Consider the following 17,981-nt stretch of genomic DNA (forward strand, 5'->3'; position numbering starts at 1 on the left):
CTTAGCTGTAGCATTTGTAGCTCAGGGCTTCAGCTTCTGGGTAACAAGGAAATTACTTTATTCATGTATAGGGTGAGCCATTTATATGGATACATCGTAATAACATGGGAATGGTTGGTGATATTAAAGTCCTGTTTGTGGCACATTAGTATATGTGAGGGGGCAAACTCCTCAAGATGGGTGGTGACCATGGTGGCCATTTAGAAGTTGGCCATCTTGGATACAACTTTTGTTTTTTCAATAGGAAGAGGGCCATGTGACACATCAAACTTATTGGTAATGTCACAAGAAAAACAATGGTGTGCTTGGTTTCAACGTAACTTTAGTCTTTCATGAGTTATTTACAAGTTTCTCACCACTTATAAAATGTGTTCAATGTGCTGCCCATTGTGTTGGATTGTCAATGCAACCTTCTTCTCCCACTCTTCACACACTGATAGCAACACCGCAGGAGAAATGCCAGCACAGGTATCCAGTATCCGTAGGTGCTGCACATCTCGTATCTTCACACCATAGACAATTGCCTTCAGATGACCCCAAAGATAAAAGTCTAAGGGGGTCAGATCGGGAGACCTTGGGGACCATTCAACTGGCCCACGACGACCAATCCACTTTCCAGGAAACTGTTCATCTAGGAATGCTCAGACCTGGCACCCATAATGTGGTGGTGCACCATCTTGCTGGAAAAACTCAGGGAACGTGCCAGCTTCAGTGCATACAGAGGGAAACACATCATCATGTAGCAATTTCAAATATCCAGTGGCCTTGAGGTTTCCATTGATGAAGAATGGACCCACTATCGTTGTACCCCATATACCACACCAAACCATCACTTTTGTTGTTCCAACAGTCTTGGAGGGATCCATCCAATGTGGGTTAGTGTCAGACCTGTCAATGTTTCGGCTGTGTGGCAGGCAGGAGAGGACCCAAACGCAAACTCACGAAGACAAAATGTAAACTCAAAAACACAGCTTTAATGCTGGCAAAAGGTGAAACACAAAAAACAGTACTAAACTGGGAAAGCTAAACATAAAGTATACCAGGAACCACGGGGAGAATCACACACAGCATGAGGGAGACTACGACACTGACAAAGAGAAACACAGGGCTTAAATACACAGAGGGATAACGAGGGAATGAGACACAGGAGGGCACAGCTGGGAGAAATCAGGACTGACGAGACAAGCAAAGCTAGAAACACTCACATGAGGCATGGACCTTCAAAGTAGAACAGGAAACACACTGACTGAATTCTAAAACACGCAAACTAAACAGCAACTGGGGAGACAGAACATAGGAACCTGAAACATGGTACAAAACATCACAGTGGACATAACATGGAACACAGGGAAGCCATATAACAAAGCCAAAGAGCTAAAGCTAAGATAACCATAACTGAGATCCAGGGAAACAGGAAACTCAGAACACCACACCAAGACGCAGACCTGACACTGAGAGACAGACAGAATGACACATGGAACCTGAACTAAACTAAACGTGAGATACAACCGAGAACAATTCCTTAAACATGAAACTCAAATAATCATCATCATCATCATCATCATCATCAGCATCATCATCACAACAAGAGAACAAGAACACAATCCCTGATGCAAACTTAAATCAAAACACAACAAACTCAAAATACTGGGTCCAACGGACCCAGAACCGTGACAAGACCAATAGCGCTGGTTTTGTTTGTTAACTTCACCATTCACATAAAAGTTTGCCTCATCACTGAACAAAATCTTCTGCGTGAACTGAGGGTCCTGCTCCAATTTTTGTTTTGCCCATTCTGCAAATTCTGTGCGCCAATCTGGGTCATCCTCGTTGAGATGCTGCAGTAGCTGGAGTTTGTAAGGGTGCCATTTGTGAGTAGCTAATATGCACCGAAGGGATGTTCGACTAATGCCACTCTCCAGTGACATGCGGCGAGTGCTACGCTGTGGGCTCTTGCTGAATGAAGCTAGGACAGCCACTGATGTTTCTTCATTAGTGACGGTTTTCTTGCGTCCACATTTTGGCAAATCCAACACTGAACCAGTTTCACGAAACTTAGCAAGCAGTTTGCTGACTGTAGCATGGGAGATGGGTGGTCTCGTAGGGTGTCTTGCATTGTAATCTGCTGCAATGACCCGGTTACTGCGTTCACCAGATATCAACACAATTTTGATCCGCTCCTCACGTGTTAACCTCTTCGACATGTCAATGGCTGTGAACAAAGAGAAACTTGTAAATAACTCATGAAAGAATAAAGTTACATTGAAACCAAGCACACCATTGTTTTTCTTGTGACATTACCAATAAGTTTGATGTGTCACATGGCCCTCTTCCTATTAAAAAAACAAAAGTTGTATCCAAGATGGCCAACTTCTAAGTGACCACCATGGTCACCACCCATCTTGAGGAGTTTGTCCCCTCACATATACTAATGTGCCACAAACAGGACTTTAATATCACCAACCATTCCCATTTTATTACGGTGTATCCATATAAATGGCCCACCCTGTAGATTACTGATTGGTAGCGCTAACTGGAAATTTCAAAATTTCAAGTTATGGATACTTTTTTTTTTTTTTTAAGTGGCGGAAACTCACTTCCATAAGCCAGTGATTAATGGCAATTTTATAATAATTTTTTCTCCATCTAATTCCACCCTGCTTTTTCTCCCTCCTGCTTCTTCTCTGGCCCACCGGTCGCTATTTTCCATGTAGAGCAGTGTTGCTACTTTACATCTCATTCATACTTTACCTTAACCTGCTTCTCCATAACAGCTTTGCTATGTGGGATATAATTTGCTATGACCATAGCAGCTTGGCCAATAGAAACAGGGTCAGCACAGGGCCCTGCCTGCATCTCTTGGTGAGTCCCAGAGGCCAAAGCTCACTCTGTGCCAGCTGGAGGTGCAGAGCTACTTCCACCCTTGTCTACAGATTCTGCAGCTCGCTGGCACAGGAATCCTGGACGTCAAAATGCCACCTGGTGCAATAATTACAACAGGTAGTGCTGTTTATCCTGAAAGGGCAATGACATTTTTTTCCTGTTTTCTATTCCTTTGTCGTATCCTCACATATGGGTAGCCTCTTCGGCCTTGTAAGTGTCAGCATGATTATTACACTGGTCGAAGGTGGAACCTTCTTAGACCAAAGCAGTGGTGTTGCGTGTTATTGAATTTCAATAAAGACATTTACCACATTGAGTAATGACATTTACAACAATCTACAAGGAGCAGCATTTGCACCAACATGTGACAGCTACTTTATTTCCCTGGCGCTGCAAAAAATTCTTTTAGAGACTTAAAAAGTGAGGCTATTGTATTTGATGACACAGAAGCTGCTGTTTTAAGATTCTCTTATCTGTACAGAATCTTTTCCTTTTTTTAAAAAGTTTAGAACTGCGTCAGCAAACTCCTTCACAATGAGTCTCTTGAGTCTCATAGAAAATGTCTTACCAATAATGTTGTTACGAAGGACTTGATGACAATAAAAACGCGCAAGCGAAGTCATACACACATTCCCATCCACCCTTAATCATCCTACTGAAGCTGCAGTATGCTCACTGTGTTAGGTACAATGTAACACACGGCCATCTTTCTAATTAGTGTCAATCTGGTGTTGCAATCTTGTAGCCATGTCTAGAATGCACTACAACTGACACAATTAAAGCTGGGTCAATTGATTATTACCATCTTCTTGCCTGGTAATAACATGAGAACTCTAATTATATAGAGTTTGTTTTTCTCCTTTGACCTCAGAGATTCAGTACCTCCAATCTAGAGATGTAGTCTTATGTTGAACCCAAAGAGTTATAAAAGGTGGCTGTTTCCACTGTGGTGTCACCCATTTTTTTGGCTGCAGCCATGTTGGTTTTTGTGAGCCAAGGATGGAGGGCTAAGTTAAATTCAAATCCATTTTATTTGTATAGTGCAAAAACACAATAGCAGTCACCCCTTTATCAAGATTCTTTATATTGTGAGGTAAGGAGATACAATATTACAGAGAAAACTCCAACTATCAGACAACCCTCATAGAGAAAGCACTTTGGCGACAGTGGGAAGGAAAAACTCCAGAAGCAGGTTCAGGAAGGAGCAGCCATATGCCACAGCTGGATGGGAGAGAGGCAGGACATAAAACATACTTTGGATGAGAGCCAGAGATTAATAATAGCTAATGATTAAATACAGAGGTGTATAAAAACATGGAGAGTGAAAAAGGTGAATGAAGAAGAAACACCCAACATCCTAGGCCTATTGCAACTAATGGAGGATTCAGTGTCACCTGATCCAGCCCTAACCATGTACTTTATTAAAAAGGAAAGTTTTAAGCCTGTCTCCCTAATCCAAGCTGGGACATCTACCTCCCATTCTACTTTTAAATGTCCCTGGAACACAAGTAAGCTGAGCGCACTATTGGGGTGATAAGGTTCGATGAGGTCTTTAAGATAAGATGGGGCATGATTATTCAAGACATTTTATATGAGAAGAAGGATTTTAAATTGAATTCTGGATTTAACAGGGAGCCAGTCAAGGGAAGCCAATATAGGAGAAATATGCCCTCTCTTTCTAGGCCCTGTCAGCAGTCTCTAGCATTTTGGTTCAACTGAAGGCTTTTCAGGGAGTTTTTTTTTTAAGGACAACTTGATCATAATGAATTACAGTAGTACAGCCTAGAAGTAATAAATGTATGAACTAGTTTTTCACCATCACTCTGACAGCGAGATGTTTCTACTTTTAGAGATACTACAAATGCAAGAAAGCAGTCCTACAAATTTGTCTGATATGAACATTGAAGGACATATGTAAGATTCCTCACAGTGTTACTGGAGGCCAGTGTAATGCCATCCAGAGTAAGTTACTGGTTAGACCCCAAGTCCATGAGATGGGCTCACAGAGTCAAGTTCTTCTCCAAGTTAGATTACTCAATGACTTATCCCAAATTATCCACTCCCTTTCCAACTTGTCGTCTCCATATGTGGTATTGACCTCCAATTCCTATTCCCTTTTCATATTTAAGGCAAGGCAAGGCAAGGCAAGTTTATTTGTATAGCACAATTCAACAACAAGGTGATTCAAAGTGCTTAAAGTGATTTAATGCATTAAGTGATTTAATGCATTAACTCCTCTACAAATCCTGAAAATCCAGTAAGTTCTTCTTGATTTTGCTATTTCTTTTTACCCCAATGTTATTTTAATGCAGTATCGTACTAGACCTGAAGTGGAGAGACTGTTTGAACATTCATCAAACAATTGATTTGCTGTCATCGGGCTTTTCTCCGCCCACTTAATAATACGTTAAAATTTTGGCCGACAACAAATTCACATATATATATATATTTTTTTTTGTTCCCTTTGATTACAACATGACTCACTAAATATAGATTCAATTTAGTTTTCACTTTTTCTAAAACCTTTAGTGTGTGATTTACCCATTTAGTTTGTGTCTGAAGTATCCTCTAAACAATTTCTTTTAGAAAGGGGAGAGCAGAAATTGATATGTTCCCACGTCTTGTTCTATCTGAAGCTATTTTATTTCAATATCTTTCTATAATGCATGAGACCAGCATTCTGTGGTTGTGAGTTGTGATTCCCTGTAGTCATTTCTGAAAGGAAGCAAGCTGCCTATCTCTTTGTAGGAGCAAAGAATTTTGACTCTCACTCTGGGCCCTTGTTTTGCCATATGAATTTGGATACAAAGTGTCCAGAAACTTGTACAATTACTGGAAAATAGCAAATGAGAGAAGGCACCCATGCAGTACATTAATTCAGGTAGTTTCCACCTTTCGTACTAAAAACAGTGGATCCTTCCAAATCTCCTTTTCCAAAGAAACAAGTTTAACATACTTGTCGATGTATATTTGGACAGAGTTATTAGTCAAAGGGCCCCCTGAGTTTTTGGAGTCTAGTTCTTTTTTAATGTATTTAACTTTCCCTCCTGGCTGTTTGCGTTAAATTTTCTTGAATAAGTTATACCCTGATATATTTACTCAGACCTTGCTTAAGAGCAGGTATAAAGATGAATACATTTGTTACAAATGGAAGAATGTCATCTGTAATGTGTGCAAATCATTCTGTAAGTATTATTCCAACTAATAAATTATGAATCAAAACCTTTTTGGTCTTTGTGCCGACCCAAAAGAAACATCTAAGAGAGGATAGTCTCGTACCACTAATTTCACTTCCTGGAGTCAGTCCAGCACTAGATAAGCCTGCTTTCTATTGGCCAATTATATTTATAAGAATCTCGGGTTTTTTCCCAAGCAGGTCTAAAGGATCCCACTCTATAGCTGTCTGCTAATATTGTACCCTCTGACCAGCTTTTGAGTGGGTCTTTATTTCTAAGGCATGAGATTCTTCACAAAAGATGCACAAAATTCACAGATGAACCCATTTGTACCAAAGCACTTATTGTTTTTTTATGGATTTCATGTTTTCAGAGTTTTTGGAATTGGAGCTGCTCTGCTTCCCCTTGAGTAAAATAGACTAAATGATGATCTTTAAAGACTTATTTTTTATTTTTGTCACTGTTTGAGCCTCCTGTGCATTATGAAGGTGTCTTTGTCCCAGGATGTGGAGCAGATCTTATTCAAAGAACTGTTTGACTTAGATTTAAAAGGAAGGCGACAACTCGCTTGATTTGCCTATCTCTTGATATTTTCGACTTGTGTATCTGAGAACTCCTTCATCTTTATGAGTTACTAATTAATCCAACGACTCTACATTACTGGAGTCATGTCAGTGTGTCATCAGACCTTGTTTTATGTGCATGCCCTGATCTTTTTATATCAGCTTCAGTTGTTTTTGGAGGCCCTTTGTTGGCTGTCATAGATATGTTGTCTCGGGGTTTTGTTGTTTGTTTGTTTGTTTGTTTTGGGGGGGGGGGGGGGGGGGGGTTGGGGGGGGGGATTCATATGATGTGATATCACTCTACTACTTTTGAGAGCCCTAAACTAATGATTATAGCACTATGGGTCCAAATACTTACTTTTTGGTTTTAAAGTAACATCTACATCTTAAACTAACTCTCACATTTTTGTATCCTTAGTTCTTTAATCTCAGCTGAAACCAGGAGCAGATGTAAGGGCAGAGATTGAATAGCAATACTAAGATGAGTGTCGAGGTTAAGCTACAGGAGCTCAGGTTGTGTCTCAAGATTGTTACCTCTGCCAAGGAGGTTCTGTTTTTACTAGTGTTTCCATGTCATTCTGTCCGTAATCACGATAGCTGGAAAAGTTCTGAATGAATTCTGATAAAACTTTGTGGGCGTGTGAGTGTGGTCATTATCTTCAAGGTCAACTTGATGATTTCCATCCATCCATTCTCTTCTGCTTATCTTTATCAGGGTCACTGCAGATACCCAGATACCACAGAGCGAGTGGTAGGGCACACCCTGGACGGTTAGGGCTAACACAGAGAGACAGACAACCATTAAAAAATCGATGAAAATAGAAATATACAAATAATATCATATGAAATATAATATAAATGTTTAAAATATCCTGTCACATTTCACCTCCAACCTCACATTTACATTTCACATCTGCCTTTCTTTCAAACTGATCCCCAAATGCATCATATTTTCAAAGAAAGTATTGTCATGAAAAAGAGAATGAGTGGCCTAGATAAAGAAAAAATACTGTAGTATACTGTTATATAACAATCTCACGTTATTTAGAAATCAATCCCTATTATCTACTTTCTACTTAATGTCTATATAATCAAGGAAAAGCATCTATTGTGCTCCCCTTATCTGGCTTTTATTGCAGTACACACTTCTTAACGTACATTTAAAAAGAACAAAGAAAACATAATGAATCCAGTTGTTCAGTCTGACGTCACTAGCCGTGTCTGGGTCTAAACTCCGCTGCAGGTCCATATATCAAACGATCACTATGGCATTACTGAGAGTTGAAAAACTGTCTAAAAGTCTTTCATCTTTAATAAAATGATCAGCGTTCTGCTCTACCAGGTGTAACAACTGAGTTTAACATCCAGGCATCCATGAAAATGGAATTTATGACATTTAACGGAGTTAGAAGTTAGCAGGGAGTTAGCTCGCTAGCTTCTATCTAAATACAATATAGCATGTCCTGACTGCGGGGTTTTGGAAACAAATTCAAACGTACAGCTCTGTTATCACTTCCAGCATAAATGAAGACGGAAAGCTAAACAGCAGTGACGTTTGTAGGGTTACTGAAGTTGGGCTAGCTGGTATATAATGATGTGCTACGTGACCGCTAGCGACACAGCTATGTTAGCATAATATAAACAAGCTAACTTTTTTTCCACTCGATAAAAGTTAACGTGAGTGTTCTCGGTGGTCAGGAACAAATGTAATCGCATGGCAGGATGCTGTAAAAGGACCAAACTTCAGCCAGGAGAACAACTGAGATAATCCATCCACAATACGAGGTTAGTCATTCATATACTGCTGCATGGGCTGGGCTGTAGTTACATCCTAAGGTTTTAAAAACTGAGCTTAAATAAATGATTAGTGGTAATAAAAGCCGAGGGAGGTCAACAGGGATCACTGACTGTTTTAGGAGCTTTATGAGATCAAATAGAAGAAAATACATAACATTAAACTAAGAACCAAATAATAATACCATGTACAATACGACTAAAAGTAACTACCACCCAGAGGGTGAGCTGCCGTGGTGGAAGTTTGTGCTTTCAGACTGCTTCTTCTTGTTTTAAGAGTCAACTTTGTGATGTAGCTCTGGTACAGGTTTCAAACACAGAGATGCAGCTGCGTCCTTCAGTGGGTCACATTCATGTGAACAGAATGAGAGAGTGGCTTTAGCAGGATTTAGCTAAGTTTTAAGTCTCAGTCTTACTAATGCACTTGGTTCAGAGTTGCTGAGGACTGATGTTGAGAGCTGTGAACATGCACCACTTCCAAAATTAGGAGTAAATAATGCTGCCTACTCTGCAATTACTTAAGGTTTGAGGACCATCCTCTCCATTCTGTTTATTCTCCTGAAAAAAAATCTAACTTTGAGACAAGCAGAGTATTAAACATTTGATATGAGAGGATTGCGCCTATAACTGGTATAAAATCCCTGGGCTGTCATCAGTAGAATTTAGATGCCTGGTGTTGCTGGGAGTAATAGAGATAAATGTGCCATGGCTGAAAATCTATCTTGTTTCTTCCCTCAGAGTCAGTGGCTTGCCCCGTGAGCAAAGATAAAATATCTCCTGTTATGCTAGTTCACACACAAATCCAGACAAGGGCGTTTTGTCATCTTTTTCACCATTTTTCAGTTGATAATGAGAAGCTGTGCACAGTTGTCGGGCAGGACAAGACTCAGGCTTTCTTCCCTTTCACAAACACAAAAAAATACCAGTCCGGTCACATAAGATTTGAAAAATCCTTTGTTCCTTTAGTTTCCTGGAATAATTATTTATCTTCTATGGCAGTCCACATGTTGTCAAAGAGGGGCTAAAGAGATATCTGAAATATCTTCTAATAATGAAAATAACATTGAATAAATTCCAAAAAGCAGTAAGAAACGTGCAGCGCGGAGCCGTTACGTGTGGAGCTCTTCCATTTGGACTAATGGCTTTTGTCCACTGCTCACAACCAAAGCTCAGCAAATGAGTGCTGCCTCTAGATAGCCCGTCCACGAGGATGCGCGTGTCTATAAATCTGACATTAAATCCACGGTTGGTGTGTCTCCCAGATAAATGAGCTTGCATTTCAATTCTTTTATGTTTCTGTGCATGTGTAATTTATCTATGTTGGGGTCTATGGTCTCCCAATGGAGCGCAACATGAAGAAACGCCCCCTCATTGTCATTTAGAGCTGCCAAGACGTGCACCCCATTTGACTTCTTATCTGAATAACACGATCAAAGATGGCCAATTTGCAGATGTATTACGTGTGTGACTTGTGCATGTGCATTTTCCAAAGACCCTGATCCTCCAAGGAAGGGCTCGCGCTCGCCCTGTCCTTTGCCTGCTCGTCCGACGCTTCACTAAGGGTCTCGGGAAAAGGCATCCTTGCGTGTATGTATTTGTGCGTGTTGTTTGTGTGCAACACGGGTGATGGATTGGGGTCATTTCGGGTTACAGGGTTGTGATTTTGCTGCCAAGACAAACAGCTGCGCTCATGTCTGGGGCAGGTGTTTCATAGCGACTGCAGACACAGTGAAATAAGTCAAATCAATAGACCCCCTCTCTGCATATTTGTGTGTTTGATTGTATGTGTAAACTGCTGCCTGGGTGTGTTTCTCCTCCTTTACTTAATGACCTCCTTACTCAGCTAATATTCAGCTAATCATTTTGTTTCTGTGTTTTCACATGCACATAAATGTATGGGATTTTTTAAATATACGTATATATTATTAATGGTACCAGAGGCGCTTCGCATTTTCCTCAACCTTTACAACCTCTCTCCCTATATTGTGTTTACACTTACCTGGCCATAAGCTGTAGAATGCCTTATATCTTTGTAGTTTGCTATGGCTCACCTACACCATAGTCCATTTTCTCCCCATAAATGGACCATAGAGAAGTGCCCATTCTATCACTTTAATACACTGAGAGCAAAGGCACTTTTCCCACAATAGTTTTGGTGTATAGATTATCCACCCTTCGTTGATTTCTGAGCTTTCTGAGAGCCCTAAGGTCTGCTTCAGTTTCCCAGTGTGTGCTGCGTTCACTGTTAGCCTCTTTCTCACGCTCAGCCAACTTTATGTATTCAGCCATAGATATAAACACTGCTCCCCTGAGTACAGACTCTCTCTTTCTATTGTCTTGCTCTTTTATTTTCTATATTCTCATCCTTAGCATTCGCTCTTACTCTTCGTGTGCTGTTTTGTTTGCTGGCCCACACTGTCCTACATCATTTCTACGAGTCGTCATTTTATTCTGGTCCATCAAAAGTTCCTCATGAGTGCACACCAAAGAGAGAAGTAGTAGAGGATGTACAGCATCATTAATAGCTATAGACTAGACTGCTCAAAAAATTAAAGGAAGACTCTGAAAACACTTCGGATCTCATGGAAAGATGGATCTCTGTACTGATGTCTAATGTGTTAGGAATGAAAGGATGACACATTATTTGATGGAATTGAAAATTAGTAACCTACTGAAGCTGAATTCAAAGACAAAGTGAAAAAATGATGCACCAGGATCGTTGATTTTGCAGCAATTCCATTGCAACAATTCAAAATGATACTCAGTGGTTTGTATGGTCCCGATATGCTTGTATGAATAACAACTTTGGGGCAGGCTACCTGCAGGCTACTTGAACCATGCAGGATCAGATGGAGGTGTCCCAGATGTGTTTTGCTTGAGTAAGGTCGGGTAAACGTAGTGGCCAGTCAATTGTATCACTTCCTTTATTCCCCTGCAACTGCGTGCATACGCTCATCACACGAGGCCGGAAATTGTCGTGCACCAGGAGGAACCCAGGACCCACTGCACCAGCGTTGGGTCTGTCAACTGATCCAAGGATTTCATCCCAATAAATAAGGTCAGGGTGTCGTTGCATAGCCTGTGCTTTCGTCTTAAAAAGCACAGGGTGCCATTGCTAATTCTTGCTTATTCTGGTATTCTATGGGGAATAACAACTGACCTCCACAGTAGCACAAACAATGAAAACAGAACCCACTAGAGGACCTCAGATCACCCTCATGAAGTCTGTTTCTGATTGTTTGGTCAGAGACATTCACACTGGTGGTCTGCTGGAGGTCAGTTTGTAGTTCTTTGCAAAGCTCATCCTGTTCCTCTCTACATAAAGGAGCAGATACCAGACCTTCCTGCCTGTCTCCTGAAGTCTCCTCCTCCTCCATGCTCTTGAGACTGTGCTGGGAGACATAGTAAACCTTCTGGCAATACAGGTAGCACCGCAGTAACGTCCAAAGATCTTTACTAAAATACAAATTAAGCCATGGCATACATTTCAAAAGGGAATTTCTTTTTTTTCAAAAGTAGATACTTCTGGTAAGAAACAGCCATCAGAAGTACATGAGCTGCATGTGTATTGGCCTAATATCTGAAGAAAATATATAACCTAAGGCAAATGGACATCAGTTGGTAATCCGTTCATATGGATAAATCCACAAAACTCCCTTTTTAATTGAGGCTAGTTCTTTCTTGAGATGAAGTAAACCAGGTTCAGAAGAGTATTTTATCTAATACATTTGAGCACCTGGATGTCCAAAACAATTCACATCATTAAGGTTTCCGGGGCAACATATGAACCATGGTGCTTTGTTAATAATTCCACAACCACAGGCCGATCAGCGTTATCACCTCATTCGCTCGGTGAACTTTTCACATCGTGTGCTTTTAACCGGTGCATGTGTCAGATATTGACATCGCAGTGGATGCATAGCTGGTATTTTTACTGACACTGTAAGAAGACATCGGTTCCATCGAGCCATTTAATGCAACATCACATTCCTATCCAAAGCTGTGGCTACTAAAACATGTCTAGGCAAAAAGAAATGTATCATGTCAGTCCTCAAATAATTGTGAAAAACTCCACTGTCACTCAGCTCTACAACATTGCAACAAGGGAGCTGTCATGCTGTGTCCCACACTAAATTTACTCTTTTTTTCTAGCAAAGTTTGTGCTGTGTTGTGGCTGAAATGCTCGCTGCATATAAATGTTGTTTTTCCTCCTCACTTTGAATTGTTCTTTGGTATTATGGTGAAAATCCATTCAAATCAGCATGCTTCCCTTTGGTTTAGTCTTGGTACTGTTTGATAACATAATAGACTGTGTTTACTGATTTATACCAGAAAGAACACTTAAAAAAAAATAAATAAATAAAAACCCAAAAAACTTCAATCTGCACTTAAATCCAAACTGGAAAAGCTCAGGATGGACTCATGTCCAAAACTTATTATTTTATTTTCCACAATCTGCCTCTTTCTTTAGTCTCACCTGCTCGTTGCATAAATAGTGACTGTGAATCAGCACAGAGAGAAATCTTGTTGCGCACAGAGCAGACAATGAAGCCTTTCAACGTTAGCGGTCAACTTGAAAAGAACATTAAAGCCACATCGCTGTACTTAGTAGCTCTGGAAGGGAAAATGTCTTTACTCACACATAATCACTGAATGTGATTTCTATTTGTCGTTATTCAGTGTGTGGAAGAGTGTGTTCTTCTGTTCAAAAAGCCAGCAGTAAATGGGTTAGGCCAAATTTCACTGCTCTGTGAACCAGACCAGCATAGACCTCTTTTGGGCTTAAACCTGGTGCCTACCCAGGCTAAACCAGTCTTAGCTAGTCCAGTCCAAACCTTTCCACCAGCACAACTCGCAGTCTGTTCAGTTTCTCAAAGAGGGTTTTCTGTTTAGCTGGAAATATGAGGTGTAGCTGTTATTCTGAACAGTATAATATATACAAATGAATAATGTATTCTGTTGTTTGGGGCTTAAGTTAATATACAAAACATTTCAAGGGTGTAAATTCGACCTTCTTAATTAAGAACTATGACCCTTGACCCTGAGCTTCTTTTGTCAGAATTCTGATGATTGGGATGGTACGTAGCAGATTCTCTTTTAAGCATTAAAACAACAGTTTACATACAGAAATAGCAGAATCTGAATATACTCTACACATTACATGGCTTCATATTGACTATCAAAAGACAAATGGCTGTGCAAAGCATTTAAACCTCTACTTTGGAGGTTCTGCTGGTATCAGAGCAGATGATTGATGAAAGTCTTCCCATTATCAGTGATATTGTTTTGGTGTTGTGCTTTTGGTTTTTGGTTTGGCACGTTCTTTACAACCAATTTCACTTAACAACAGCAACCTCCTACAGTCACATTTGTCCCTAACAACCAGTGGTTACCATGGACTCAACGACCAGTCAGTAGACCTATTTTAATCAGTTTAACAGCGACTGCTCACAACTGGCTATAACTGGTGATCGCCATCAGTGTTGGGCAAGTTACATTGAAAAAGTCATTAATTATAGTTACTAGTTACTTCTTCAAAAAAGTAACTGAGTTAGTAGCTGAGTTACAAGATTCTAAAAGTAATTAATTACTTGAAAAGTAACTATTGCGTTGCTTTAAAAAAAATGTCTAACCCTCTGGGGTCCAGGGTATAATTGGCCATTTTTAACTACTTTTGATTTGACTTCTACATTTCACCTTTAAAATCTATTTACTTTGCCTTGTTTGGTATCATCCTTTTCAGCACAACCTCACGTGCCTGAATTCACAGCTATGTTTTCATTTTGACATACTGTATTAACACAATTGATCTAAAGTCAGACAAAAAACATAAAATCCAAGTAGAAAAAGTTATATTTTTTTACTGTAACAACCACAAACATGTTTAATGAATCATATTTCATAATTTTAAATGCAAATATAAATTGTCAATTTTAAAATCATATGCACAAGTTTTGCAAACAACAAAGTTATTTGCAGCCATTTACCTTTTACCCTTTTTAAAATAACCACTTTAAACCATCAGATGTTCTGCATTCAATAAGATGCCACACAAATTATTTGTGCCACTCCAAAAATCACAGCCTGATACCTGCAGGTCTGACAGCAGCAGGTGTATCACTCCTCCTGTTTCTACCTGGAGACAGCAGTCACCTCATTGTTCTGACACACAACACAAAATTATCCACAACACTAAACACTAACTACACAAGACAACACATTAACTACACACTCCAAACACACTAAACCTCACAAATCTCTCACATCTCAAAACTCGCTCTCTCTCTTTTTCTGCTGTCTCTCTTTCTCTCTCACAGTCACTCCTAAAACTTCCCCCTCTTCCAAAACAACCAAATGTCATGTCGCCATATCATTTCTGATTGGTCGACATGGTGCATTTTTCCACCAACACCAATGGGCTGTTTTTTGATTTGTTTTGTTTTTTGGGGGTCATAAGCAGAGAGTGCTTGCTAGCGCTGTCCTTAGACAGTAAACGTGACAAAACTATTGAGGAAAAAACGCCGCGTATCTATTGTTTATCATGACTCTGGTTTTACGTGTCCTATCAACACAATTTAAAAACTGGTATCCATCACCTTGTTGCTTTGTCATGTTGAAGTGGTCGTGTGATTGGCTTACCACGACTACTTTATTCTTCCTCAGTCAAACAGCAGCACTCATACGATTGTTTTGCTCCCTTGGCTCCAGGTGTTGTGCCAAAAAGTTGTTGCCGCCCGCGGGAGAGCGCGCAGCTGCCTAAAGCTGTAGCGCCCAGATTACTTATGTAGACAGCTACTTCCGTGCAACTGATATAAGGCTGAACACAGCTGTTTTTTGAAAAATGGTAACGCGACCGCACCGCATTTTCTTGTTAGTAATGGTAACAGCGTTGTAACGATAGAATTAGTAATTAGTTACATTACTTGTTACTGAAAAAAGTTACGCCGTTAGTAACACTGTTACTTGTAACGCCGTTATTCCCATCACTGATCGCCAATTGGTTACCAACTGCTCTCTAGGCCGGTGTGCTACACATGTAAGGCTAGGGAGGAGAGGCAATGTGTGATTTTGCGAGAAATGAAGTTCAACCAGAACAGGCTTGAAGACATTTAAACCAAAACGTAGCTCAGTCATTCCTCCACTCAGGTCTCGTGCTCATAACACCAAATCTGGGGTTGGCTACAAATGAAGGCTGAAAACAACAAACTACTTTAAACTTAAAAGTGCCGTACTCTGCTAAAAAAAAGAAGCCAAGCTGCTTTGAGGCACCTGCTTTTCATTTTCTTTGCGGCTTCTTCATATTTACTTTAACGTAATAAACAACAGTTTGATGAATTCATAATACTGTGAACGGGCTTTGTTTGTAGCTCTGAAACTGTTACTGTTTATGGTCTTTAACTGAATCCCTTTTTCTTTGACCTTCCAATCTCTAAACCCTCTTCTTCCCCTGCAGGTGATGTGGAAAGCACATGTTTTGCCTATGACATAAAAGTCACGAGCAGCTGCTGCTTCTAGCTGGGTGTTCGATGTTTTGGATGATGTGGTGCTGAGGCCCAGACTGACAAAGCTTAAATTCCTGGAGCAGCCACTCAAGGTGGTATCAGCGATTGCTTGAAACACAACATACCAGGAAGTGAAATGCTTGACTGTTGTTTGCTATATCCTGAGTAGATTTACATACCAGTAAATAATTACAGGACACTGAAGGCAAATAATGTGTTTACACAAAAGCACAGTCATGGTGCTATATCATTTTCAAGAATCAGCCATGTCCGTGGGTTGTACACATCATATGAGCTCATCTGACTTTGTCAAGTCCTTGCTCAGTATTAAATAAGACATTATGCATCCTCCCCCAGTCTCATGGGAGAGCAGGAGAGTGGACCAAGGGCTGACTAACTCACTAACACCCTTATCATGCAAAGGTAATAGTGGTGTAGCTGCACAGTGGAAGCGACATCAGAGTGCTCATACTCTATGTATACAGCTGGTACCCCTTGCCATGTACACTCATCTGAAAATTAAACCTCCATTTGAAGAGTGAAAATGAATTTCAGTGCTGCCCTGCAAGTGAGTCAGCACAAATCAAGCTAGCCATGCATGCCGCGAATGTTCATAACCCAAGAAGATCCCCAGTCTGAGGTCAAGTGGATGCACTAACACGGCTCATACTGACAAGCTTGTGCCTGACATTTCCCAACAAATGAAACAGGAAACCTTCGAAACTCTATTCAAATATGCTTATATTTACAATGAGAAGAAAAAATGTTTTTTATGTGCGTATGTGACAAAATGCTAGATTTCATTTTGTGATGTTGTTCATTCAAATGCAGTCAAAATGCTCTAGTACTAAACTTACCTGTGTGTTTTATTTGTGTGGTTGCAAGTGAGTAAGCAGATAATTGGTACTCTGTGGCCTTACTAGTTGGACCTGATTCAGATGTAAACACTTTCTATACATCAGGAGATTTAGCAACATTTATAGTTAAAAGAGTAGATTTTGCATTTTTCCTTATTTTCTGTTGCAGTGGTGGATGCTCATACGAAGCATGGCCGAGCCAAAGGCTGAGGCTTCAGACGGCTCTCAAAGCTTCATTCCTGACACTTTATTCCCTTCTCAGTGTATCACACGTATAATATGAGTATGAGTAAGTATCTCCATCACGGTCATCTTGTGCACGCAGCCCTGGCTATTAGCTTAAAAGTGAGGACCTACAATGACTTGCTTCAGACAGTGGATTAACTGTGGATCTGTATAAAGCGACGGTATAAGATAAATAAGGATTTTTTTGTGTGCTGTGATTCATGGAAAGTCACTCTGGTAGAGTCCAAGAATGAGAAAAATGGAGTCCAAAATGAGCACAATAATTCCTCTTTAACCTTCCATGAATACACGAAAAGGATTCCTCATAAAAATGCTTTGCCATCCTTGCAGAAAATAAATAAATAAATAAAAGTCTGGATCATTTCAAGTGCCTGGACTAAATTTATAGTACCGGCCCGCTCAAGAATAGCAAAGCAAAGCTGTGCGTGAAGCAGCATCTGTTTGTGCTCGTGTTCGATAAACAAGTGGGACAACTTGATTAGGTCTAGTTTATTGTGAAGACGTGGGCCTAATGAGGAATATTGGTTTCAGTGTGCTAAACAGAAACAATGGCATCATAAAATGAGAGCAAGGCCTTATATACAAGGAAAGATCATTTGGTAAAGATCACACTGAATTATACGTTTAGCATACTACATTAGCATTTATCATCGTAGCGCTCAACTTTGCGAGCACTTTGTGTCACTTTGAAAACAGATAAAATCCAAACAGATTTTGAAGTACACGTATTCAGGTCAAGTCATCATGCTTTGAACTGTATGTAGGTTATGGATTTATCAGGAAATGTGTACAGTAGCTCTGACCTTGCTGCGCTGTTTTCGAGCCCAGCTGGGGACGCGAGTACATGAGCGGCTGAGACTCCCGGAGAACGAATGAGATCCAGTTGCAGTGCCTTGTCCTCCATCGCTCCGTTTCACATAATATTTCTGTCTTCCACACCTGAGAATTTACATTCTCATT

General features: G+C 40.2%; 1 protein-coding gene across 1 annotated transcript in view; it reads right to left on the reverse strand.

Annotated features, from left to right (window-relative positions):
• Positions 1–17,981, reverse strand: part of LOC120739024 (tenascin-X-like) — an 877,833-nt gene that overhangs the window by 445,751 nt on the left and 414,101 nt on the right. The window lies entirely within an intron of this gene.

The sequence above is a fragment of the Simochromis diagramma genome, unplaced genomic scaffold (genome assembly GCF_900408965.1).
Source record: "Simochromis diagramma unplaced genomic scaffold, fSimDia1.1 OVJJ01000317.1, whole genome shotgun sequence".
NCBI classification, from domain to species: domain Eukaryota; kingdom Metazoa; phylum Chordata; class Actinopteri; order Cichliformes; family Cichlidae; genus Simochromis; species Simochromis diagramma.